Consider the following 27,197-nt stretch of genomic DNA (forward strand, 5'->3'; position numbering starts at 1 on the left):
ACACCCCTCTGTTGATTTCAGGTGTCAAATTTGTGGCCCAAGACTGGTTAACCCTTGTAAAACTACAGCTACTTATTCAAAATGATACATGATAAAATGGTGAATGTGCCCACTTTGCCTGCATTTTTGATGGCCAAACCAGCGTTGGGCCAGGCAAAATTCACTTGGGTCATATGCTAGTGACACCCGTCTTTTGATTTCAGGTGTCAAATTTGTGGCCCAAGACTCGTTAACCCTTGCAAAACGACATCTACTTATTCAAAATGAGACATTATGATGTCCATGTGCCTATTTTGCCCGTGTATTTCATGCCCATATCAGCGTTGGGCCAGGCCAAATACACTTGGGCCATATGTAAGCGACAACCCTCTGTTGATTTGCAGTGTAAATTTTGTGGCCCAAGACTTTTTAACCATTGCAAAACTGCAGCCTTTTCAATATGATAAAATGGTCCATGTGCCCACTTTGCCCATGTATTTCATGCCCAAACCTGCGTTGGGCCGGGAAAAATACACTTGGGTCATATGTAAATGACACCCCTCTGTTGATTTCAGGTGTCAAATTTGTGGCCCAAGACTGGTTAACCCTTGTAAAACTACAGCTACTTATTCAAAATGATACATGATAAAATGGTGAATGTGCTTACTTTGCCCGCATTTTTGATGGCCAAACCAGCGTTGGGCCAGGCAAAATTCACTTGGATCATATGCTAGTGTAACCCGTCTGTTGATTTCAGGTGTCAAATTTGTGGCCCAAGACTCGTTAACCCTTGCAAAACGACATCTACTTATTCAAAATGAGACATTATGATGTCCATGTGCCTATTTTGCCCGTGTATTTCATGCCCATATCAGCGTTGGGCCAGGCCAAATACACTTGGGCCATATGTAAGCGACAACCCTCTGTTGATTTGCAGTGTAAATTTTGTGGCCCAAGACTTTTTAACCATTGCAAAACTGCAGCCTTTTCAATATGATAAAATGGTCCATGTGCCCACTTTGCCCATGTATTTCATGCCCAAACCTGCGTTGGGCCGGGCAAAATACACTTGGGTCATATGTAAATGACACCCCTCTGTTGATTTCAGGTGTCAAATTTGTGGCCCAAGACTGGTTAACCCTTGTAAAACTACAGCTACTTATTCAAAATGATACATGATAAAATGGTGAATGTGCCCACTTTGCCTGCATTTTTGATGGCCAAACCAGCGTTGGGCCAGGCAAAATTCACTTGGATCATATGCTAGTGACATCCGTCTTTTGATTTCAGGTGTCAAATTTGTGGCCCAAGACTCGTTAACCCTTGCAAAACGACATCTACTTATTCAAAATGTGACATTATGATGTCCATGTGCCTATTTTGCCCGTGTATTTCATGCCCATATCAGCGTTGGGCCAGGCCAAATACACTTGGGCCATATGTAAGCGACAACCCTCTGTTGATTTGCAGTGTAAATTTTGTGGCCCAAGACTTTTTAACCATTGCAAAACTGCAGCCTTTTCAATATGATAAAATGGTCCATGTGCCCACTTTGCCCATGTATTTCATGCCCAAACCTGCGTTGGGCCGGGAAAAATACACTTGGGTCATATGTAAATGACACCCCTCTGTTGATTTCAGGTGTCAAATTTGTGGCCCAAGACTGGTTAACCCTTGTAAAACTACAGCTACTTATTCAAAATGATACATGATAAAATGGTGAATGTGCCCACTTTGCCTGCATTTTTGATGGCCAAACCAGCGTTGGGCCAGGCAAAATTCACTTGGATCATATGCTAGTGACACCTGTCTTTTGATTTCAGGTGTCAAATTTGTGGCCCAAGACTCGTTAACCCTTGCAAAACGACATCTACTTATTCAAAATGAGACATTATGATGTCCATGTGCCTATTTTGCCCGTGTATTTCATGCCCATATCAGCGTTGGGCCAGGTCAAATACACTTGGGCCATATGTAAGTGACAACCTTCTGTTGATTTGCGGTGTAAATTTTGTGGCCCAAGACTTTTTAACCATTGCAAAACTGCAGCCTTTTCAATATGATAAAATGGTCCATGTGCCCACTTTGCCCATGTATTTCATGCCCAAACCTGCGTTGGGCCGGGCAAAATACACTTGGGTCATATGTAAATGACACCCCTCTGTTGATTTCAGGTGTCAAATTTGTGGCCCAAGACTGGTTAACCCTTGTAAAACTACAGCTACTTATTCAAAATGATACATGATAAAATGGTGAATGTGCCCACTTTGCCTGCATTTTTGATGGCCAAACCAGCGTTGGGCCAGGCAAAATTCACTTGGGTCATATGCTAGTGACACCCGTATGTTGATTTAAAGTGTCAAATTTGTGGCCCAAGACTCGTTAACCCTTTCAAAACTACAGCTACTGATTCAAAATGAGACATTATGATGTCCATGTGCCTATTTTGCCCGTGTATTTCATGCCCATATCAGCGTTGGGCCAGGCCAAATACACTTGGGTCATCTGTAAGAGACACCCCTCTGTTGATTTGCGGTGTAAATTTTGTGGCCCAAGACTTTTTAACCATTGCAAAACTGCAGCCTTTTCAATATGATAAAATGGTCCATGTGCCCACTTTGCCCATGTATTTCATGCCCAAACCTGCGTTGGGCCGGGCCAAATACACTTGGGTCATATGTAAATGACACCCCTCTGTTGATTTCAGGTGTCAAATTTGTGGCCCAAGACTGGTTAACCCTTGTAAAACTACAGCTACTTATTCAAAATGATACATGATAAAATGGTGAATGTGCCCACTTTGCCCGCATTTTTGATGGCCAAACCAGCGTTGGGCCAGGCAAAATTCACTTGGATCATATGCTAGTGTAACCCGTCTGTTGATTTCAGGTGTCAAATTTGTGGCCCAAAACTCGTTAACCCTTGCAAAACGACATCTACTTATTCAAAATGAGACATTATGATGTCCATGTGCCTATTTTGCCCGTGTATTTCATGCCCATATCAGCGTTGGGCCAGGCCAAATACACTTGGGCCATATGTAAGCGACAACCCTCTGTTGATTTGCAGTGTAAATTTTGTGGCCCAAGACTTTTTAACCATTGCAAAACTGCAGCCTTTTCAATATGATAAAATGGTCCATGTGCCCACTTTGCCCATGTATTTCATGCCCAAACCTGCGTTGGGCCGGGAAAAATACACTTGGGTCATATGTAAATGACACCCCTCTGTTGATTTCAGGTGTCAAATTTGTGGCCCAAGACTGGTTAACCCTTGTAAAACTACAGCTACTTATTCAAAATGATACATGATAAAATGGTGAATGTGCCCACTTTGCCTGCATTTTTGATGGCCAAACCAGCGTTGGGCCAGGCAAAATTCACTTGGATCATATGCTAGTGACACCCGTCTTTTGATTTCAGGTGTCAAATTTGTGGCCCAAGACTCGTTAACCCTTGCAAAACGACATCTACTTATTCAAAATGAGACATTATGATGTCCATGTGCCTATTTTGCCCGTGTATTTCATGCCCATATCAGCGTTGGGCCAGGCCAAATACACTTGGGCCATATGTAAGCGACAACCCTCTGTTGATTTGCAGTGTAAATTTTGTGGCCCAAGACTTTTTAACCATTGCAAAACTGCAGCCTTTTCAATATGATAAAATGGTCCATGTGCCCACTTTGCTCATGTATTTCATGCCCAAACCTGCGTTGGGCCGGGAAAAATACACTTGGGTCATATGTAAATGACACCCCTCTGTTGATTTCAGGTGTCAAATTTGTGGCCCAAGACTGGTTAACCCTTGTAAAACTACAGCTACTTATTCAAAATGATACATGATAAAATGGTGAATGTGCTTACTTTGCCCGCATTTTTGATGGCCAAACCAGCGTTGGGCCAGGCAAAATTCACTTGGATCATATGCTAGTGTAACCCGTCTGTTGATTTCAGGTGTCAAATTTGTGGCCCAAGACTCGTTAACCCTTGCAAAACGACATCTACTTATTCAAAATGAGACATTATGATGTCCATGTGCCTATTTTGCCCGTGTATTTCATGCCCATATCAGCGTTGGGCCAGGCCAAATACACTTGGGCCATATGTAAGCGACAACCCTCTGTTGATTTGCAGTGTAAATTTTGTGGCCCAAGACTTTTTAACCATTGCAAAACTGCAGCCTTTTCAATATGATAAAATGGTCCATGTGCCCACTTTGCCCATGTATTTCATGCCCAAACCTGCGTTGGGCCGGGCAAAATACACTTGGGTCATATGTAAATGACACCCCTCTGTTGATTTCAGGTGTCAAATTTGTGGCCCAAGACTGGTTAACCCTTGTAAAACTACAGCTACTTATTCAAAATGATACATGATAAAATGGTGAATGTGCCCACTTTGCCTGCATTTTTGATGGCCAAACCAGCGTTGGGCCAGGCAAAATTCACTTGGATCATATGCTAGTGACATCCGTCTTTTGATTTCAGGTGTCAAATTTGTGGCCCAAGACTCGTTAACCCTTGCAAAACGACATCTACTTATTCAAAATGTGACATTATGATGTCCATGTGCCTATTTTGCCCGTGTATTTCATGCCCATATCAGCATTGGGCCAGGTCAAATACACTTGGGCCATATGTAAGTGACAACCTTCTGTTGATTTGCGGTGTAAATTTTGTGGCCCAAGACTTTTTAACCATTGCAAAACTGCAGCCTTTTCAATATGATAAAATGGTCCATGTGCCCACTTTGCCCATGTATTTCATGCCCAAACCTGCGTTGGGCCGGGCAAAATACACTTGGGTCATATGTAAATGACACCCCTCTGTTGATTTCAGGTGTCAAATTTGTGGCCCAAGACTGGTTAACCCTTGTAAAACTACAGCTACTTATTCAAAATGATACATGATAAAATGGTGAATGTGCCCACTTTGCCTGCATTTTTGATGGCCAAACCAGCGTTGGGCCAGGCAAAATTCACTTGGGTCATATGCTAGTGACACCCGTATGTTGATTTAAAGTGTCAAATTTGTGGCCCAAGACTCGTTAACCCTTTCAAAACTACAGCTACTGATTCAAAATGAGACATTATGATGTCCATGTGCCTATTTTGCCCGTGTATTTCATGCCCATATCAGCGTTGGGCCAGGCCAAATACACTTGGGTCATCTGTAAGAGACACCCCTCTGTTGATTTGCGGTGTAAATTTTGTGGCCCAAGACTTTTTAACCATTGCAAAACTGCAGCCTTTTCAATATGATAAAATGGTCCATGTGCCCACTTTGCCCATGTATTTCATGCCCAAACCTGCGTTGGGCCGGGCCAAATACACTTGGGTCATATGTAAATGACACCCCTCTGTTGATTTCAGGTGTCAAATTTGTGGCCCAAGACTGGTTAACCCTTGTAAAACTACAGCTACTTATTCAAAATGATACATGATAAAATGGTGAATGTGCCCACTTTGCCCGCATTTTTGATGGCCAAACCAGCGTTGGGCCAGGCAAAATTCACTTGGATCATATGCTAGTGTAACCCGTCTGTTGATTTCAGGTGTCAAATTTGTGGCCCAAAACTCGTTAACCCTTGCAAAACGACATCTACTTATTCAAAATGAGACATTATGATGTCCATGTGCCTATTTTGCCCGTGTATTTCATGCCCATATCAGCGTTGGGCCAGGCCAAATACACTTGGGCCATATGTAAGCGACAACCCTCTGTTGATTTGCAGTGTAAATTTTGTGGCCCAAGACTTTTTAACCATTGCAAAACTGCAGCCTTTTCAATATGATAAAATGGTCCATGTGCCCACTTTGCCCATGTATTTCATGCCCAAACCTGCGTTGGGCCGGGAAAAATACACTTGGGTCATATGTAAATGACACCCCTCTGTTGATTTCAGGTGTCAAATTTGTGGCCCAAGACTGGTTAACCCTTGTAAAACTACAGCTACTTATTCAAAATGATACATGATAAAATGGTGAATGTGCCCACTTTGCCTGCATTTTTGATGGCCAAACCAGCGTTGGGCCAGGCAAAATTCACTTGGATCATATGCTAGTGACATCCGTCTTTTGATTTCAGGTGTCAAATTTGTGGCCCAAGACTCGTTAACCCTTGCAAAACGACATCTACTTATTCAAAATGTGACATTATGATGTCCATGTGCCTATTTTGCCCGTGTATTTCATGCCCATATCAGCGTTGGGCCAGGCCAAATACACTTGGGCCATATGTAAGCGACAACCCTCTGTTGATTTGCAGTGTAAATTTTGTGGCCCAAGACTTTTTAACCATTGCAAAACTGCAGCCTTTTCAATATGATAAAATGGTCCATGTGCCCACTTTGCCCATGTATTTCATGCCCAAACCTGCGTTGGGCCGGGAAAAATACACTTGGGTCATATGTAAATGACACCCCTCTGTTGATTTCAGGTGTCAAATTTGTGGCCCAAGACTGGTTAACCCTTGTAAAACTACAGCTACTTATTCAAAATGATACATGATAAAATGGTGAATGTGCCCACTTTGCCTGCATTTTTGATGGCCAAACCAGCGTTGGGCCAGGCAAAATTCACTTGGATCATATGCTAGTGACACCCGTCTTTTGATTTCAGGTGTCAAATTTGTGGCCCAAGACTCGTTAACCCTTGCAAAACGACATCTACTTATTCAAAATGAGACATTATGATGTCCATGTGCCTATTTTGCCCGTGTATTTCATGCCCATATCAGCGTTGGGCCAGGTCAAATACACTTGGGCCATATGTAAGTGACAACCTTCTGTTGATTTGCGGTGTAAATTTTGTGGCCCAAGACTTTTTAACCATTGCAAAACTGCAGCCTTTTCAATATGATAAAATGGTCCATGTGCCCACTTTGCCCATGTATTTCATGCCCAAACCTGCGTTGGGCCGGGCAAAATACACTTGGGTCATATGTAAATGACACCCCTCTGTTGATTTCAGGTGTCAAATTTGTGGCCCAAGACTGGTTAACCCTTGTAAAACTACAGCTACTTATTCAAAATGATACATGATAAAATGGTGAATGTGCCCACTTTGCCTGCATTTTTGATGGCCAAACCAGCGTTGGGCCAGGCAAAATTCACTTGGGTCATATGCTAGTGACACCCGTATGTTGATTTAAAGTGTCAAATTTGTGGCCCAAGACTCGTTAACCCTTTCAAAACTACAGCTACTGATTCAAAATGAGACATTATGATGTCCATGTGCCTATTTTGCCCGTGTATTTCATGCCCATATCAGCGTTGGGCCAGGCCAAATACACTTGGGCCATATGTAAGCGACAACCCTCTGTTGATTTGCAGTGTAAATTTTGTGGCCCAAGACTTTTTAACCATTGCAAAACTGCAGCCTTTTCAATATGATAAAATGGTCCATGTGCCCACTTTGCCCATGTATTTCATGCCCAAACCTGCGTTGGGCCGGGCAAAATACACTTGGGTCATATGTAAATGACACCCCTCTGTTGATTTCAGGTGTCAAATTTGTGGCCCAAGACTGGTTAACCCTTGTAAAACTACAGCTACTTATTCAAAATGATACATGATAAAATGGTGAATGTGCCCACTTTGCCTGCATTTTTGATGGCCAAACCAGCGTTGGGCCAGGCAAAATTCACTTGGATCATATGCTAGTGACATCCGTCTTTTGATTTCAGGTGTCAAATTTGTGGCCCAAGACTCGTTAACCCTTGCAAAACGACATCTACTTATTCAAAATGTGACATTATGATGTCCATGTGCCTATTTTGCCCGTGTATTTCATGCCCATATCAGCGTTGGGCCAGGCCAAATACACTTGGGCCATATGTAAGCGACAACCCTCTGTTGATTTGCAGTGTAAATTTTGTGGCCCAAGACTTTTTAACCATTGCAAAACTGCAGCCTTTTCAATATGATAAAATGGTCCATGTGCCCACTTTGCCCATGTATTTCATGCCCAAACCTGCGTTGGGCCGGGAAAAATACACTTGGGTCATATGTAAATGACACCCCTCTGTTGATTTCAGGTGTCAAATTTGTGGCCCAAGACTGGTTAACCCTTGTAAAACTACAGCTACTTATTCAAAATGATACATGATAAAATGGTGAATGTGCCCACTTTGCCTGCATTTTTGATGGCCAAACCAGCGTTGGGCCAGGCAAAATTCACTTGGATCATATGCTAGTGACACCCGTCTTTTGATTTCAGGTGTCAAATTTGTGGCCCAAGACTCGTTAACCCTTGCAAAACGACATCTACTTATTCAAAATGAGACATTATGATGTCCATGTGCCTATTTTGCCCGTGTATTTCATGCCCATATCAGCGTTGGGCCAGGTCAAATACACTTGGGCCATATGTAAGTGACAACCTTCTGTTGATTTGCGGTGTAAATTTTGTGGCCCAAGACTTTTTAACCATTGCAAAACTGCAGCCTTTTCAATATGATAAAATGGTCCATGTGCCCACTTTGCCCATGTATTTCATGCCCAAACCTGCGTTGGGCCGGGCAAAATACACTTGGGTCATATGTAAATGACACCCCTCTGTTGATTTCAGGTGTCAAATTTGTGGCCCAAGACTGGTTAACCCTTGTAAAACTACAGCTACTTATTCAAAATGATACATGATAAAATGGTGAATGTGCCCACTTTGCCTGCATTTTTGATGGCCAAACCAGCGTTGGGCCAGGCAAAATTCACTTGGGTCATATGCTAGTGACACCCGTATGTTGATTTAAAGTGTCAAATTTGTGGCCCAAGACTCGTTAACCCTTTCAAAACTACAGCTACTGATTCAAAATGAGACATTATGATGTCCATGTGCCTATTTTGCCCGTGTATTTCATGCCCATATCAGCGTTGGGCCAGGCCAAATACACTTGGGTCATCTGTAAGAGACACCCCTCTGTTGATTTGCGGTGTAAATTTTGTGGCCCAAGACTTTTTAACCATTGCAAAACTGCAGCCTTTTCAATATGATAAAATGGTCCATGTGCCCACTTTGCCCATGTATTTCATGCCCAAACCTGCGTTGGGCCGGGCCAAATACACTTGGGTCATATGTAAATGACACCCCTCTGTTGATTTCAGGTGTCAAATTTGTGGCCCAAGACTGGTTAACCCTTGTAAAACTACAGCTACTTATTCAAAATGATACATGATAAAATGGTGAATGTGCCCACTTTGCCCGCATTTTTGATGGCCAAACCAGCGTTGGGCCAGGCAAAATTCACTTGGATCATATGCTAGTGTAACCCGTCTGTTGATTTCAGGTGTCAAATTTGTGGCCCAAAACTCGTTAACCCTTGCAAAACGACATCTACTTATTCAAAATGAGACATTATGATGTCCATGTGCCTATTTTGCCCGTGTATTTCATGCCCATATCAGCGTTGGGCCAGGCCAAATACACTTGGGCCATATGTAAGCGACAACCCTCTGTTGATTTGCAGTGTAAATTTTGTGGCCCAAGACTTTTTAACCATTGCAAAACTGCAGCCTTTTCAATATGATAAAATGGTCCATGTGCCCACTTTGCCCATGTATTTCATGCCCAAACCTGCGTTGGGCCGGGAAAAATACACTTGGGTCATATGTAAATGACACCCCTCTGTTGATTTCAGGTGTCAAATTTGTGGCCCAAGACTGGTTAACCCTTGTAAAACTACAGCTACTTATTCAAAATGATACATGATAAAATGGTGAATGTGCCCACTTTGCCTGCATTTTTGATGGCCAAACCAGCGTTGGGCCAGGCAAAATTCACTTGGATCATATGCTAGTGACATCCGTCTTTTGATTTCAGGTGTCAAATTTGTGGCCCAAGACTCGTTAACCCTTGCAAAACGACATCTACTTATTCAAAATGTGACATTATGATGTCCATGTGCCTATTTTGCCCGTGTATTTCATGCCCATATCAGCGTTGGGCCAGGCCAAATACACTTGGGCCATATGTAAGCGACAACCCTCTGTTGATTTGCAGTGTAAATTTTGTGGCCCAAGACTTTTTAACCATTGCAAAACTGCAGCCTTTTCAATATGATAAAATGGTCCATGTGCCCACTTTGCCCATGTATTTCATGCCCAAACCTGCGTTGGGCCGGGAAAAATACACTTGGGTCATATGTAAATGACACCCCTCTGTTGATTTCAGGTGTCAAATTTGTGGCCCAAGACTGGTTAACCCTTGTAAAACTACAGCTACTTATTCAAAATGATACATGATAAAATGGTGAATGTGCCCACTTTGCCTGCATTTTTGATGGCCAAACCAGCGTTGGGCCAGGCAAAATTCACTTGGATCATATGCTAGTGACACCCGTCTTTTGATTTCAGGTGTCAAATTTGTGGCCCAAGACTCGTTAACCCTTGCAAAACGACATCTACTTATTCAAAATGAGACATTATGATGTCCATGTGCCTATTTTGCCCGTGTATTTCATGCCCATATCAGCGTTGGGCCAGGTCAAATACACTTGGGCCATATGTAAGTGACAACCTTCTGTTGATTTGCGGTGTAAATTTTGTGGCCCAAGACTTTTTAACCATTGCAAAACTGCAGCCTTTTCAATATGATAAAATGGTCCATGTGCCCACTTTGCCCATGTATTTCATGCCCAAACCTGCGTTGGGCCGGGCAAAATACACTTGGGTCATATGTAAATGACACCCCTCTGTTGATTTCAGGTGTCAAATTTGTGGCCCAAGACTGGTTAACCCTTGTAAAACTACAGCTACTTATTCAAAATGATACATGATAAAATGGTGAATGTGCCCACTTTGCCTGCATTTTTGATGGCCAAACCAGCGTTGGGCCAGGCAAAATTCACTTGGATCATATGCTAGTGACACCCGTCTTTTGATTTCAGGTGTCAAATTTGTGGCCCAAGACTCGTTAACCCTTGCAAAACGACATCTACTTATTCAAAATGAGACATTATGATGTCCATGTGCCTATTTTGCCCGTGTATTTCATGCCCATATCAGCGTTGGGCCAGGTCAAATACACTTGGGCCATATGTAAGTGACAACCTTCTGTTGATTTGCGGTGTAAATTTTGTGGCCCAAGACTTTTTAACCATTGCAAAACTGCAGCCTTTTCAATATGATAAAATGGTCCATGTGCCCACTTTGCCCATGTATTTCATGCCCAAAGCAGCGTTGGGCCAGGCAAAATACACTTGGGTCATATGTAAATGACACCCCTCTGTTGATTTCAGGTGTCAAATTTGTGGCCCAAGACTGGTTAACCCTTGTAAAACTACAGCTACTTATTCAAATCATTAAATATTGTGCATGTGCATATTTTGCCAGCATATTTCATGCCCAAATTAATGTTGTGCCAGGCAAAATACACTTGGGTCACATGTAAGTGACACCCCTCTGATGATATCAGGTGTCAAATTTGTGTCCCAATACTCATTAACCCTTGCAAGACTGATTTTCCTGAATAAGAAGCTGGACTTTGAATAAGAAGTGAATAAGAAGCTGGAGCTTGAATAGGAAGTGAATAAGAAGCTGGCCGAATAAGAAGCTAACTTCAGCCTCGTCAACACCTTTCATATCAAGTAACCTGTTTAAAACAAGTGATGGTAATCATACATTTAGGAAGAAGTCCATGTTGGCAGGAAGGGGGGGGGGGGGTTCTGCAAAGCCTACCCAGCTCCTTACCTGCAGGAACCGACACCTATGCGGGGGCCACCTCTACCGGAACGGAACCGGAAACAGCCCTCGGTGAAGAAGGACGGATGTCAGAATAACCTTGTCAAAAATGTATCTGTTCCTGGTGTTAATAAAGTTGTTGAAAGAGAAAAGCCATAAACCCTCTTGCCCTTGCGTCCGCTTACTATGTAGTGACGTCGCCACAGCACCGACCAATAGTCGGGGACAGCACCCAGAGCGAGGCTTGGCACGCAAACAGCTTTCCCCTTTCTGGTGGTGACGTGTGCCTCGGCCGGAGCACCAATCAGGGCGGCGCTTGCTTGTGGAGCGGCGCTGGCCTATGGCAGGCGGCGTTGTTGCGCTGCTGCCGCTGCCGCTGCGGCTTGTCAGGAAGGAGAGAGGGGAGACATGATGACCGGGGCTCCGGGTGAGGAGGAGGCGGAGTGAGGTAACCGGATCGGTGTCTGTCAGCGGGGCCCGGAGTCGGTGTGAGGGGTAGGGCAGATGCAGGGGGGACAGACATACACCCTCCTAACCACTGCAGCACCCAGCAGCTGCTCCTGTCATACTGGCTTTGCTGAGTATAGCTGGAGTCAGTCATTCATAGTGTGTGTGTGTGTGTGTGTGTGTGTGTGTTACTCTTGTACACTCAAGTAGAGGGCTTCATGTAACATTGGTGTTTTTTTATTTTTTTGTAACAGCCCTGTATGTCCTCTGTGGCAGCTCTGTCTGCCTGCCTGCCCCTGGCACCTGTGTCTGCCTGCCCCTGGCACCTGTGTCTGCCTGCCCCTGGCACCTGTGTCTGCCTGCCTGCCTGCCCCTGGTAGTTCTGTCTGTCTGCCTGCCTGCCTGCCTGCCCCTGGTAGTTCTGTCTGCCTACCTTCCTTCCCTCTGGCAGCCCTGTCTCCCCGTGCCTACCCCCTGGCATCCCGGTCTCCCCGTGCCCGCCTGCCCCCTGGCAGCCCGGTCTCCCCGTGCCTGCCTGCCCCCTGGAAGCCCTGACTCCCCGTGCCTGCCTGCCCCCTGGCAGCCCTGTCTCCACGTGCCTGGCTGCCCCTCGAAACTCTGCCTTCCTTCTCCTACCTGCCCTGTCGTCCTGCCTGCCTGACCCTGGCAGTTCTGTCCCCCTGTTACTGTCCACCCTCCCCATTGGCAGCTCTTTCTGCCAACCCCACCTCTTCATTGACAGCTCTGCCTGCCCCCAGGCAGCTGTGTCTGTCTGGTTGCCCTCCCCTGGCAGCTGTGTCTGTTTGCCTTGGCTGCTTTTTTTCCCTCTTCACGTGCCCCATTGGCAGCTCTGTCTGCAACCCCCCCCCCCCCCCCCCACACACACACACACCCTTTCATTGACAGCTCTGCATGCACCTGGACGCTCATTCTGCCTCTCTATCTCCTCTCTGTCTTTCTGCTGACCCGCACCCCTTCATTGGCAGCTCTGTTAAAATGGGAATTGTAGTTTATACCATACATTCCTGGCATCTGTATCATCACAAAAGCTAATTGTGCTTATTTAGATCATTTCTGTTTAATAATTACATATGAATTGTATGTCAGCAGTATCATTATTTTATGAAGTGTCACATTAACCATTATATTATCACTGTTTCTTTTATTCAAGCACTTAAGCCTGCCCATCAGTATAATACACCTTCTGCAGTTTCGGGCTTTCCCGAAGTACTGTGCTCATCCTGTCATTCATGCATTATTACTGAAGATATGTCAGATACTATTTTAGTGGGTTGTGTTGCAAATGTCAAACTGTAACAACAAGCAGACCTATTGGATTGAGATAATATATTGGAAATAATACCTGCTGGACTATGGCCTGAATTGTACCTGTGCAATACATGTCTCATTAAGCTGAATAGAAGGCTCCTTTGCAGTTTTGGGGAGGGTCTGTAATGTCAGCGCTGACCCCTTCCAGCCTCTCTGTCTCAGATTTGCAAAAAAGCTTCGATGTTCCGGAAATTGCGAATGGATATCGGTTAGTAATCGATTTGCAACTTTGCAGGGGGGCGTTTTCTTGTTCTATCTGGGCGGCGGCCTAATCAGATTTTCTATCCAGGCTGAATTAGGCTCTTAGTGACTGAATTTTAAGATTATACACTATGGTTCCAATTCAGACCTGCTTGCACTTGTCCGAATTCAGCCCCTGCCACTTCGCATGCGCATTTTCCGTAATGTGTGTGTGCAGGGCCCAGCTGTTTGTGAGGCACTTGCAGCCCGATTGACAGGTTGTTGGTGTGCCGGGGTGGACCACCCAAATTTCATGGGTGTGCCAATAAAAAAAAGTCTGAATGCCAGACACAACGCAGCTGATCCTTTGCCTGCTAGGGTGGGTGCCCAGAAATTGCTGGAACCCTCGCAGCTGCCGATTGACTTCTGGGTTACGCGGTGGCAGGGAGAGGAGAAAACATCATTTGATCTTAAGTAACCATCAAGTTCATTTTAATCTGTGTGGGCGCTTGCGAGCAGATGTGTACCCGTACACATCCGATCGTAGCCCTGCAAAGGGGCACGGAAGGCCAGGGAATGGGGGGGGGAGGCGTGTGGACGGTGGGGCAGTGTTAACCTGCTTGTTGGGCTCCGAGCAATCAGGTCTGAATCAGGCCTATAATTGGATATTCTTTTATCTGCATGTATCCATTAGGATTTCCCTGAGGCAAGTATATCTGGGAGCATAAAGACCCTTTGAACAAGCTGCCTTTTTGAAGTGCGTTGCCAGTTGGGGCACCAACCCCGACTTCTATTATATTATTCCATACACTGTATTGGATCTTCGAGTCTTTGCTGACAGATCACAAGGAAAGTTTTCTCCTTGATGTATTTTTATGGTAACTTTTTATTTATACTGCTACCTTTGCCCCATCCATCCCCTGGAGACGGCTCCATACCTATTTCTTCCAGCTTTAGCTGTCGGGTATCCTGTATTGCAGGAGGAGAGTTAGTGTATCATCCTAGAATCAACTTCAGCTTTGGATAATTAACTACAGTACATGATTAATACAAACGCTGTGTCTTTCGACAGATGCTGCAAACTCCCAGAATGATCAACAATTTACAGTGAAAGGTAAGGTCAAAGAATTTTAACCCGTTTGGCTAATTGGAGCCATTTTATCGAAGCCAATGTCTAAAACCGTTTTAAAAGTGATTAATGCATTGTTACTATTGCAAGATGCAAAATGTTCCATGTTTAAATATCTGTTAGGGAATTGGGTACTTATGTAGTATCTGGGCTGCCGATTTTCTGATTGTATGCCTTACCTTAAGGCAGGGGTCTTCAACCCATGGCCCGCGGGCCACAAGTGGCCCGCTGAGTTGTTTTGACTGGCCCGCCTGTAAATACCGTTTAAAAAAAAAAAAAAAACCCTGTAAGTGCCGTTTAAAAAAGCCAAAACCTTCCACACTCATCCCTTTACATGGGGGACGCGGCGGAGGAGGACGTGCAGTGGCTGGGGTGGACGGGACATGCACATTGTGGATTTCCTGAAGCTGCGCACACGTCCCGCCCGCGCCCTTTCAGAGAAGACAGCCGCCGCCGCGTGACAACCGGCTCCAAACCTCTGATGCTGCGCACCCGTCCCTGCCTGCCTCCTTCTCATTGAAGACAGTCGCTGCCGCCAGCAGGAGCAGCCCTCTGAAAGGGAAATACGGAGATTAAGGCAGGTTTCTTAAGGGGAGGGGGAGGTGAGCTGCCTGCCTGCAATGCGGTGCTGACTGGGGGGGTGAGATGGCTGCAATGTGGTGCTGACTGGGGGGGGGGGTGAGCTGGCTGCAATGCTGTGCTGACTTTCGGGGGGGGGGGGGGGGGGTAAGCTGGCTGCAATGTTGTGCTGAATATTGGGGGAGGGGAGCATCTGGCTGTGCAGTGCTGACTATGGGGGAGGGGGGCTGGCAGTGCTGTGCTGATTATCAATGGGTGGGGGGGGGGCTGTGCGGAGATGCCTATGTTTGGGGGGGGAGGGAGCTGTGCTGTCTATCTATGAAGTGCTGTGCTTTATGGGGGCTGTGCTGGCTATCTAGAATTACCCCTTTCTGACCAGTGACACTACTGGTGGCATTTTATGAGGGACACTACTGGTGGCATTTTATGAGGGACACTACTGGTGGCATTTTATGAGGGACACTACTGGTGGCATTTTATAAGGGACACTACTGGTGGCATTTTATGAGAGGCACTGCTGCGGGCATCATATGTATAAGCAGGAGTATTGGGGGCATTATAGTGCAATGGGCATCATGGTGTGTGGCATAATGTGTAATGGGCATTACGGTGTGTGGCACAATGCGTAATGGGCATTACAGATAAACAGTGTATATTGATTTAAGTAGCCTGTCATTGCTTGGGCTTGATTTGTAAGGAGTTCTAGGTCACTGTGTGGGCCTTCATGTTTATATGTCACTGTGCGGCCTTTAGCCAGCCAACTTAAGCGTGGAAGGACAACAACCATTCCTGCGGTAACCAATATCTGGTCATGCAGGTTGCAAAAGTGAAATGTCAGGTAATGGTTTTCCTGCTAGTTCACGCGCTTATAATTAGACCACGCCCCTTAGAATTAAGCCACACCCCTTTTGGGCCCATTCTTCAATATAATATTATGTATGGGGGAGCTGCATTTTTTTTATTTTTGCACTGGGACCCTAATTGTCTAGAAATAGCCCTGCTGCTGATTATATATTGGGGGCAGGGTTTATGTGTATGGGCAGCTGTGCCAAGTATGTATGCCGGGGCTGTGATGTTTTTCTATGAAAGGCTGTGCTAAATACCACAGTAGAGATAAGTGGCCCTCGGGCTTCGTTGAATTTTTTAATGTGGCCCACACTGTCGGAAAGGTTGAAGACCCCTGCCTTAAGGCATACAATCAGATGCGATTTGACGCGATTTTCGGCAAAATCGCATCCGATATCGCATGCGATGCGATTTTGTATAGGATTCAATGTTAACAAGGTCCTGTTCATTTCCCCACTATCCAAGTGGGCATAGAGTTGATTTTATAAAGCGTGGCGAGCGCAGCGGGCCACCGAGCCCGAAGCGTGGCGAGCGGACGCAGATTTCTTAAAAAGTATTCTGTATTCCCTCGCGGGGCTCGCTACGCTCGCCACGCTTCGGGCTCGGTGGCTTGCTACGCTCGCCACAGGTTTATATCCAACTCCATTGCCACTTGGATAGTGGGGAAAGGAAAAGGACCCTTTTTCCCATGGAATTCTATGTTAAAATGGACTCAGACCATTTTTAACATTGAATCCTATGGAAAAATCAGGACCATTGCATCGCATACGATTTGGTCGCATGCAATGCTACCGATCCGACCCGATTTCTAAATCGGACACCCAGATACTACATAAGTACCGGCAATTGTGATCCCAGAAATACCCTTTGTAGACGCATAAGTTCTAGAAGCACAGTTCTAGCTTCATTTCTCAGCCGCAAACGACCTGATCATTGTTGTACGAATTCGCAATCCGTTCGATTTATGAAATGAGTTTTCATGCGTATTGGTCGTAGTATGTATGCGGGAGGCCAAATATAGCGTATTGATTTAATTGCAAACGCACACCCCCACCCCCGGATTTTGACAGGAAGTCGTCGTTTGTGGGTGGTAACCCCTGTATTCTGCGAGTGCCCCAATCAGCCTGTATCTGTCGCACAGTTCCGGAAGGGTCAGAGACTGAGAAACTCATTCGACGGTGAGTGATTTGCATATTGATTTACAGATGGATGGCGATTATCAATTCACTCACCGATGTGCGCAGGGCGGGTTCGCTCTCTGGGATAATAATCACAGGGGGTAGAGGGCAAGACGGATGATCCCAATGCTGCACAGCAGTGTCCGTTACCCAGAGCAACCAAACAAAACCCAATCGCATCAGGACGTCAGCTGGTGCTAGGACTTCTAATGCAATGTTGCACGATAGATATGGATGTTTGGGTCATTGTTTAGTGGAAACCAACAGGAAGTGGAGTTAACATTTTACTATTCTCAGTAAAACATGCAAAATACAATTCTCGCTAAGCAACTTGCTGTGAGTAACGTTCCGTGCTGCGCCTTTGTGGACGTTTTTTTTTTTTGTATGGAGAGCAAATGGCAAGGGCACAGAAGGGATTAACAATAAATTAATAAATAATACTTTTTATATAATATTTTATGTGGTTGGTAAAATGACATTGCTAGGCACTGACAGATCTGGTTATACGGATGTGCCCACCTATATCTAGCCTCCTGGCACGTAAAACAGTCCTAGTTGCACCATGCCGCAGCGCGACCCTGTAGCGCTGAGCATCATTTTTGTGCAATTTCTTTTTTCATTAATATGCAGCTTATTTGTATCCCTAGAATGCACAAGCAGCCTATGCTGATTAAAATGATATGCGGCGTGGCACTATTCTGTGTGCGACCGTGCTGTTATCGGCGTATGAAATCCAACGCTGCCTAGGAAACACTCTAACGCAGCATTTAGTATGCAGTTGCTTATAGGCGCGGTCACACATAGAATATAGGTCGCCATAGGCGAATCTAGGGGGTGGTCCGGGGGTGCACAGGACCACCCATTAGCCCATTTTGTAGCTGAGGGATGGGGCTTTCCAACGAGCCCAGCCCCGTGTCTCTAGCCCTCTGGGACCCGGAGATACGGCCAGGCAAAGCTGGAATGTTTTCCCTATAGGATAACATGGGACCCCCACCCAGTTCAACGGCTGCCAGTTCCCCCTTCGGCATCACTGAAGCTCAAGGTTGATCTCAGTCGAACCCAAATCGCTGGGCCTTCAATCTGATACCAGGCTGGATCTATATGGATTAATTGGTTCCAGGGATATTGAGGTTAAAACGTTTTTTTTTTTTTCATTTCTTAAATGTAATTTCATAACTGTTTTTTGAGGGCAGATTTCTCTGGAACCAAACAGCCCAGTTTAACGGGACCAAAATCATTCGAAGCCAACTCAAAAGTTCTTCAATAGGATACTGGTTTCATGTAAATGGGTCAGTTGGTTCCAAAGATATAGCTGGTTTGTTAAAGGGGGGTAGGGAGAGGAGAGTGGTTGTCTCTCCCCCTCACACCAGAAAATGCAGGGACTAGGCTGGTGTCAGCCTGGGAATGTCCCTGCATGATCCTGGGACCATATTCCCGGGTAAATCCCTGCATTTTCTGTTGTGAAAGGGGTATTATTTTAAAGGGGCATTATAGTGTGCAGCATCATGTATAAGCGGCATTATGTGTGTAGCATCATGTGTAAGGGGCATTATGTGTGCAGCATCATGTGTAAGGGACATTATGTGTGCAGCATCATGTGTAATGGGTACTATGGTGCACGGCATCATGTGTAATGGGTACTATGGTGTGCGGCATCATGTGTAATGGGTACTATGGTGTGCAGCATCATGTGTAATGGGTACTATGGTGTGCGGCATCATGTATAATGGGTACTATGGAGCCATCAAGCAAGAACCCCCTAGCAATGAGCACGTAGGTAAGCAGCACTTATGTGGCAAATATGTAATGGCCATTACGGTTTGTTATATAGTATGTAATGGGCATCATGATATGTGGCACAATGTGTAATGGGCATTATGGTGTGTGGCCTTATGTGTAATTGGCATTACGGCGTGTGGCTTTATGTGTAATGGGTATTACGGAGTTTGCTAAAATGTGTAATGGGCATTACTGTGTATGGTCTAAAGTGTAATACCACACCCCTTTTTGTGATGCCACGCCTCCTTCCCATGAGACCACGCCCCCTTTTTGCCACGCGGCTACGCCGCGCAAAGGTCCCCCTGCTGTTATGTCTAGATCTGGGACCACCCATTACCATAATTCTAGATTCGCCTATGTAGGTCGCATATCATTTTATTCCGCTTTTGTATCTTATTCTTTTAGTGATTCGAATAGATCGCATTTTCGGAAATGCTTGATTTTTAAGTACCTGTCGGCTGTCTCACGCCAGGCATGTGTATCGGGGCTAGATGTATGCAGGACACACCTGTAGCTGGTTTTATTCCCCAAGTGTATGTTTGGAAAAAAAAAACTTTGCCTTGATTAAAATGACTCGTATGTATAATTTGCAGAACGTCCTATAGAAAAGCCGCTTTAATGCAGAATTGATGGCATGAGAGGCTCCTGGGTTTTCGTTGGTCATTTCTGCAAATGCTGTTTGAGACTTTTAAATGATGTGTTAATTGTTTGATGCTTTTTGATGTGCATTTTGGCACACATCCAGCTGATGTCTTGTATTCGTATCCCAGTAGATGTGATCAAATATACGAAATCTGTTATTTGTCCTGTTCTGTCTACATGATGGCAAAGGCTAATTTGTGTTAATGAATTCCTGTTCTGTGCATTTTATGCACCTTGATATTATCATAGGCTGTGGGAAGTGTGATTGGTGGCATGCATTGTCTGTATAGGTTGTTATCACTGAGCGCAGAAGGTCTGTGACCTGCAGCCACACTGGTTACTACATACGTCCTACTCATACAACAGGAATGCTTGCTCGGTGTATAACGGTACAGGCTGATGGTGGTTAATGCATCTGATTTATTCCTGTGTAATACAGCGTATGAATGAGCTGATTCTATCCCAGCCTGAGTGGCTTCTTTGCTGCGTTTCCTCTGGTTTGCAAAACAAATAGTATCTACAGCTGGAATGCTGGAAAGTTCAATAAAAAGAGTTTGTTTAAGGCAGTAACTCGTATTCTGGTTCCTCCCACGGCATATATTGATTAACCATTACTCTGCTGTCCCCTTCCACAGCATACATTGATTAACCATGACCGTGCAGGCCCCTCCCATGGCATACCTTGATTAACCATGGCTGTGCTGGCCCCTCCCACGACATATCTTGATTAACCATGGCTGTGCTGGCCCCTCCCACGACATATCTTGATTAACCATGGCCGTGCTGGCCCCTCCCACAGCATACCTTGATTAACCATGACCGTGCTGGCCCCTCCCACGGCATACCTTGATTAACCATGACCATGCTGGCCCCTCCCACGGCATACCTTGATTAACCATGACTTGGCTGGCCCCTCCCACGGCATACCTTGATTAACCATGACTTGGCTGGCCCCTCCCACGGCATACCTTGATTAACCATGACCGTGCTGGCCCCTCCCACGGCATACCTTGATTAACCATGACCGTGCTGGCCCCTCCCACGGCATACCTTGATTAACCATGACTTGGCTGGCCCCTCCCACGGCATACCTTGATTAACCATGACTGTGCTGGACCCTCCAATGGCATACCTTGATTAACCAGGGCTGTGCTGGCCCCTCCCCCGGCATACCTTGATTAACCATGACCGTGCTTGCCCCTCCCACAACATACGTTGGTTAACCATGACTGTGCTGGCCCCTCCAATGGCATATATATTGATTAACCAGGACTGTGCTGCTCCCCCATTAAAGAGAATGCAAAGATTGTATCTGTTGCCAGTGATGCAGAAGGTTTTGATGGCCCCACCCAAGCGAACCAACAATTCCGTGTTCTCTGCAGTGGTAATCTTGCGGCCTGACTGATGAGGTTTCCAGTCATTAGTGAACGGAGCTCTCTGCTCAGTGAGATACTCTGTACATGAGAAAGGAAGCCACAAAGTAAAAACACTGAATGGGTTACCTGGATGCCGGCCATGTGTCTGTGGTCTGTTCATTGCCCTGAAACACTATTGATCCATTCATTGATCATCATCATCCAGTGTCTAAAACAAGGCGGACTCTGGTGCGGGGTTCCCAGGATGACTTGCTCAGCTTCATCTAACTGTATTCATGCTCTGCTATCAGGGCTGGTACTATGGTGGTAATTTGGGCTGATGATCTTTCTTTCATTCGTGCACACAGCGGAGGTGGAGTGACTTGGGGCCAGGAAGCTTTTAGTTATCATAGGAAGCCTGTGTAGGAATGCTTAGGGGGTAGTGATGCTTTCACAGGACAATCAATATCTGCAGCACCTAACGAGGCTGATTGTAGGTTTATGGGAATTGTGCGTTTCTTTCCATCTCCTTCATTGTGTAAACCAGTGGTTCCCAAACTGTGCGCCTAGGCTCCCTGGGGTGCCTCGGGACACTTGCAGGGGTGCCTCGGGTTGGTCGTCCAGGACCAATTCAAATTATTTATGATCAATTATTTCTGGACAAAACCAGTGCTGGTGGCTGCCAATCATAAAATGTGTACAATCAGAACCAAATCCTGCCCTTTACCACATAACTGAACCTAAGAAGCACATATAAACACAATCTACTTAATTTGATATATCTTTTTGGGGCCTAGGGGTGCCGTGGAAAAATTCTGATACTCTAGGGTGCCGTGATTAGAAAAAGATTGGGAATCCCTGGTGTAACCTGTTGTTGGTGTTTTTTAATATGGGGGCAGATGTATTTAGCCTTAACAAGAGATAAACTCCAGGGTGATAAAAAGCGATAAATGTCCAGCCAATCTGCTCCTAACTGTCATGTTATAGGCGGTGTTTTAAAAAAGGCAGATAGGAGCTGATTGGCTGGACGTTTATCACCCTCGCACTTATTTCTTTATAAGGCTTCATACTTCTGCCCCAGTTCCTTATGTTTGCACTGATAAGCACAACCAATGGGAGCTTAGATTCTCCTTGCACCGCTGCAGGCAGCCATCAGAAATGGCTGTGGGTCGTAGGGAGTCGGCTTAATGAAGGTCGACACAAGCATTAGGCCGATATTGGAAAGGTCGACATGAGTTTTCACGTTTGTCCCGAATGTCGACATGGACATAGTCTTAGTGTACTACGCCCCCTTGCTGCATTTGCAATGCTTTGGGCACACAGTCATTGGGTTGGGATCATTTGGTCTACAGCAAGTTGGTCGACAGTACCATTAGTTCGACATGGTTCTAGGCTGACATGGCTTTAGGTTGACAGGTCATTAGATCGACACAAGCATTAGGTCATCATAGTCTAGGTCAACAGTCAAAGGTCGACATGCAGTTTCTTGACTATTTGTTGACCTGAATGTCGACATTGACACTGGTTAAAGTGCAGCGCGTCCCCTCGCATGGCTCGCTGGGCTCGCCATGCTTCGGGAACACTATTTTATTCTCCCACCCGCCCTAGTGCCTTGATGGCTAACCTTGACACTCCAGCTGTTGTTGAACTACACATCCCAGCATTCTCTGCTTCAGTTTTGCTATTTGGCCATACTAAATCTGAAGCAGAGCATGCTGGGATGTGTAGTTCAACAGCTGGAGTGTCAAGGTTAGCCATCAAGGCCCAAGTGGATGGTAAGGCATGAAATACCGCCGAACGGCACGTCAGCTCCTGACGGCACATGTCAGCTCCCGGTGTGACATTGACTTATGTCTCCATAATATCACTGCGCTGTGGAATTGATAGCTCGCATGCTTATGAACGCTGGCCCGATCCATAGACTTGCTGCAACATGGTAAAGATTGGGACAAATACTCTATTTGGGATCCAGATTTTTACTTCTTCTGGAATACCAAGTTTGTTTATGCAGATCATCAGAAGTTGCCCGAGGCATCTTGCCATACTTGTGAAAGAGTCCACTTGATTTTCTTGTTTAGCATCATGTACATGCAGGAAATGAATAGGGGAGAACAATGGTATCCACCAGCATACGTCATAGTCCTGCCTACCTGTATGGGTGCTCCCATTGCGGCAGCCACCTGTGCTTCCATCGGAACACAACGCACTACTGGTGAAGCCATGGTCACCCAGTGCTCTGTCCTAGCCAGCGTTCATAAGTGATGTGAAAGCAGGAATGTTTTACCCTCAGAGGAAACCACTTACGTAAGGGGAACGTGGAGTACTTACTATTTCCTGGTTTCCATCTAAAAATGCAATTGGGTCTTGGAGATGACATGAGCAGGTAGGGGAGGAGAGAAGAATTACCGGTGTGAAGCAATAGTTACTCTGGCTGGGATCAGGATAAGTCCAAGTACATAGTGAGCATCCTTCGGGGCCACTAAGGGATACCAATGAAGTAGGATCTGTAGATAGGGATTATACTCAGTACATTCTTTATAAGAAACTGAAGACTGAGGAAAATCCGTTTCTGGGACTGTTATTACGATGGAGTGTTATTCCTGACCCTGCCTTACTTTATACTTCCTTCAGCTCTATTGTCTGTCCTGTTGACCAGTCGCTGTCCCCATAACGTTGTGTGTGCACATTCTGTCCTTAGCTACAATACAATATGCACATAAGAAGAGGGCACACACCTGTTGGTTTCCATGCAGACCTGCCAGGGGGCACGCACACGGCATCACCACAGACCGTAGATTTGGGAATCAAGCGCTTTGTCTCCCCTCCATCGCACCACCTGTCAGTGTGCAAGGGCAGGCAGCTGCTTGCTCGGTGATGGATGATCTGGTCTGTAGTCAGACGACAAGCTAGCCTTTTCTTTATAAGGGTGTCTTACCGTACAATTGCTACCAGCCTAGAGCGGCCTGTTGGTATAATGGCATTTATGTCGTAGTATAACGCCGTGTCCCAGTTTCTGTGCAGGGGACAGACTCCCTTACACAGTCAGCCTTTCCTTCCATGCATAGAAAGAGCAGGTTTGTCTCAGTGTAGCAGTCTGTTGCTGATCTTGGCATCCAACCTCTCATTTATCCCTGTCTGTGCCAATTACTTCCAGAGTTGGAGAAGACCTACGAGGGCATTTTGTATTACCGGCTATGCGCACACTTGGGTCTCTGGTCTGGAGGAGAAGGGATCAGTCACAGCCAGGTCATTGACCTGTGCACGGGGTGGCGTCACTGTGTTCTGCGTGGCCATCTCTCCGCTCGGTATGATCAGAAGCCGCCAGGGTGGCACAAATTTTAAAGCTAGTTGCAAATAATTTCAGTAAAGGGCAATCCTTCGTGATAACCTTCCAGGCAACATTGTGGTTGCCTGAGATGGTTTGCAGGGTTACTGTAGCACATTTGTTTACATTCATTGGGGTTTTTTTTTTTTATTAAATTGACTAAGCTTTATTAAATTATTTCAGTAACACATTTACAAAACAAAAATTTAAATAGCATAAAATTTTAGAGATACATGACATATAGCTGTATGAAAACATAAGCAATAAAGCTCCAACACCGTACACACAGTGATAATTAAAGATGATGAAAATAGTGTTATATTGTACTAACATCAGCCAAAACAATAGTCAGACATCACATAACATAGAATGAATTCAGCAGTTCCAGGGTGGAGAGGAAGTAGAATAACTGCGTATACAAGCAGCAGCTCCAGTGCCCACTGCATCATGGGTGTATGAGGGACCGGAGTAAAAGTGTTATGTCCCCGTCAAATGAAATATTAATTAGGTCATTCAGGGGGAGCATATTTTGGGAATAGCCATCTGGACCATCTTTAGATTCCGCTTTACGAGCGATATACAGATAACGTTGTTTTTTAATGTTTTTAATCTTTTTATATAGTGCCAACATTTTACGCAGAATTTCACAGGGGACATCTGTCATTCGTGGCAGCCCCTGAGCCAATGGAGCTTACAGTCTAAAATTCCCTACTCCCTCGGATTTTATTTCATTCATTGCTGATTAACCCAAGAATTTCATTACTAGAAGCAGAGTTTGACCATCATGGATCCACTTTGGATCTCTTTATTTAGATTATAAGACATTTCAGTGGCCGATAATGCTGGCAGATCCAGTTGTACCAGTGTGAAGAGACAAATGGGCAGATTTAGGCATCAGTCCAGCTCAGGCACAATATTATTGGGCGCCAACTCCCCACCTCCCTGGAATTTTGGCGAAGTTCCCCAGTTACTTGGTTTTTGGACTTTCCATGGGTGTCTATCACGACGTAAGGACCTCCTTTTATGGTATCTAGTGTTCATTCTAGCACCCGCTATTTTTGAAAACCCATGTAGTTCCCCTTCCCTGCCTGGGGTGTCGCTGTCTGCTGTGGTGTTTCTAGTACAGGTCTGGTTTGCATATCAGTGCTGATATACAGACCACACTGTGCTAGAAGCACCACAGCGACACCCCAGGCAGGGAAGGGTAACTACATGGGTTTTCAAAAATAGCGGGTGCTAGAATGAACACTAGTATCCCAGAATGCACCCTAGACTCTACCCCAGGCCTGGGCAATTGTGGCCCTCCAGATGTTGATGAACTACACATCCCAGGATTCTTTGCATTAGTTTTGCTATGTGGCCATGCTGAAACTGATGCAAGGCATGCTGGGATGTGCAGTTCATCAACATCTGGAGGGCCGCAATTGCCCAGCCCTGCTCTACCTGATAGTAGTGTATTCTTTTCTGATCAGGACAGCACGTGTGTCCACTCCTGCGACTCCCCTTGATGCATCATGGGGGATGTAGCCTTTGTTCCCAGTTCAGCTGCAGCTGGAAAACTGTGATGTGCCCCTCGCCTCTGCCCCCCCAGTTAGTGGCGCCCCTAGGCACGATGACTAGCGGGGAATCCAGCACTGGATATAGGGCTCATTCATAGCCCAGCATGGAACGGTCACATTTTATTTCTTTCCTACCTGCTGGTCTAACTGCAGAAGACGCGTTCCTTGGGGAATATAGGAGCACATTCCTAGTTTTATGTCTTATAAACCATGCGGTGAGTTATTACCAGAATGAGAACCTTGCGTTTTTGTTGTATAATTTAATTTGCCCGTCTTAGTGCCCCTGGCACAGCTTCCTAGACACCTAGAACCATTCCGGCGTACATTAAAATAAATATAATTTTTTTCCCTAATATGCGACATAAAACAGACTCGCTTTGTAAGCACTTCTCAATTTCTCCCCGAAGCGACTCTGACAGGAGTAATCTCCGTGCAGTTGAGGCTAGGCAGGTTCTGAGAACTCCTAGGTTCTCCTAGGACCCCCCCCCCCCCGGGCTTCGCTCCAGGTAAGAAAAGATAACAGAAAATGAATATTTATCTGCTGCAGAGTCAGCAGTCAGAGACGTTTGTATAAATATGACGGGATTATGTCGGCGCGCAGGCGGATTGCTGGGAGGCTGCCATGTGCCAAATGTTTGGGACCAGAAGTATTTAGTATTTCTCCGTAGTTTGGAATATTTGTATACTATAATGAGACGTCTTGTGGAGGAGACCCTGGTCTGCACATGAAATGCACTTGTGTTTCATATACACCTTATACACAAAGTCTGAAGGGAACTTTATACAGTATTTGAATATTTTGGTGCATAAAACAAAGGGCCTAATTCAGATCTGTTCACTAGGCTGTTTACACTCGCATGCCACCCACTGTCTGCCCCCCTCCCTCCCCTACCCGTGCATGCAGAAATATGAGCATGCGCAGGACCCCCCACCACCACCATGAGAACAGGGCGAATTGGCCCCGTCGAATTAAAGCTGAATCACCCCCAGTTTGTGTACATTGAACCACTTAATGAGAATTTTCATCCGAAAAGAAAAAATTACCCGTTATCACAATTCTTTGCCCAATGGTTTTACCGGCCAATTCGATTCCAGACTTTTTTTTTTGTCGAAAATGTCCCTATTATTTTTGTGCGAAAATACATGAAACCGAGATACGTTCCCAGATCCTTGTGTTTTCGCAGTTGGGAAAA

General features: G+C 45.5%; 2 protein-coding genes across 5 annotated transcripts in view; one reads left to right on the forward strand and one right to left on the reverse strand.

Annotated features, from left to right (window-relative positions):
• The window catches only part of NDUFB3 (NADH:ubiquinone oxidoreductase subunit B3), a 28,071-nt gene extending 16,243 nt beyond the window's left edge, over positions 1-11,828 (reverse strand). The window contains exon 1 of the mRNA XM_083154355.1: positions 11,666-11,828. The gene's annotated coding sequence lies outside the window, so the exon portion shown is untranslated. The remainder of the gene's footprint in view (positions 1-11,665) is intronic.
• A 112-nt stretch (positions 11,829-11,940) lies between these two features.
• Positions 11,941-27,197, forward strand: part of HYCC2 (hyccin PI4KA lipid kinase complex subunit 2) — a 76,321-nt gene continuing 61,064 nt past the window's right edge. The window contains exons 1-2 of one of the 4 annotated variants that reach the window (XM_083154352.1): positions 11,941-12,104; positions 14,685-14,726. The gene's annotated coding sequence lies outside the window, so the exon portion shown is untranslated. Of the gene's footprint in view, positions 12,152-14,684; positions 14,727-17,324; positions 17,345-27,197 lie in introns of those variants that run through there. The other 3 variants (XM_083154350.1, XM_083154349.1, XM_083154351.1) reach the window with 3 other exon arrangements.

This window comes from Crinia signifera, chromosome 7, assembly GCF_055691185.1.
Source record: "Crinia signifera chromosome 7, ASM5569118v1, whole genome shotgun sequence".
NCBI lineage: Eukaryota > Metazoa > Chordata > Amphibia > Anura > Myobatrachidae > Crinia > Crinia signifera.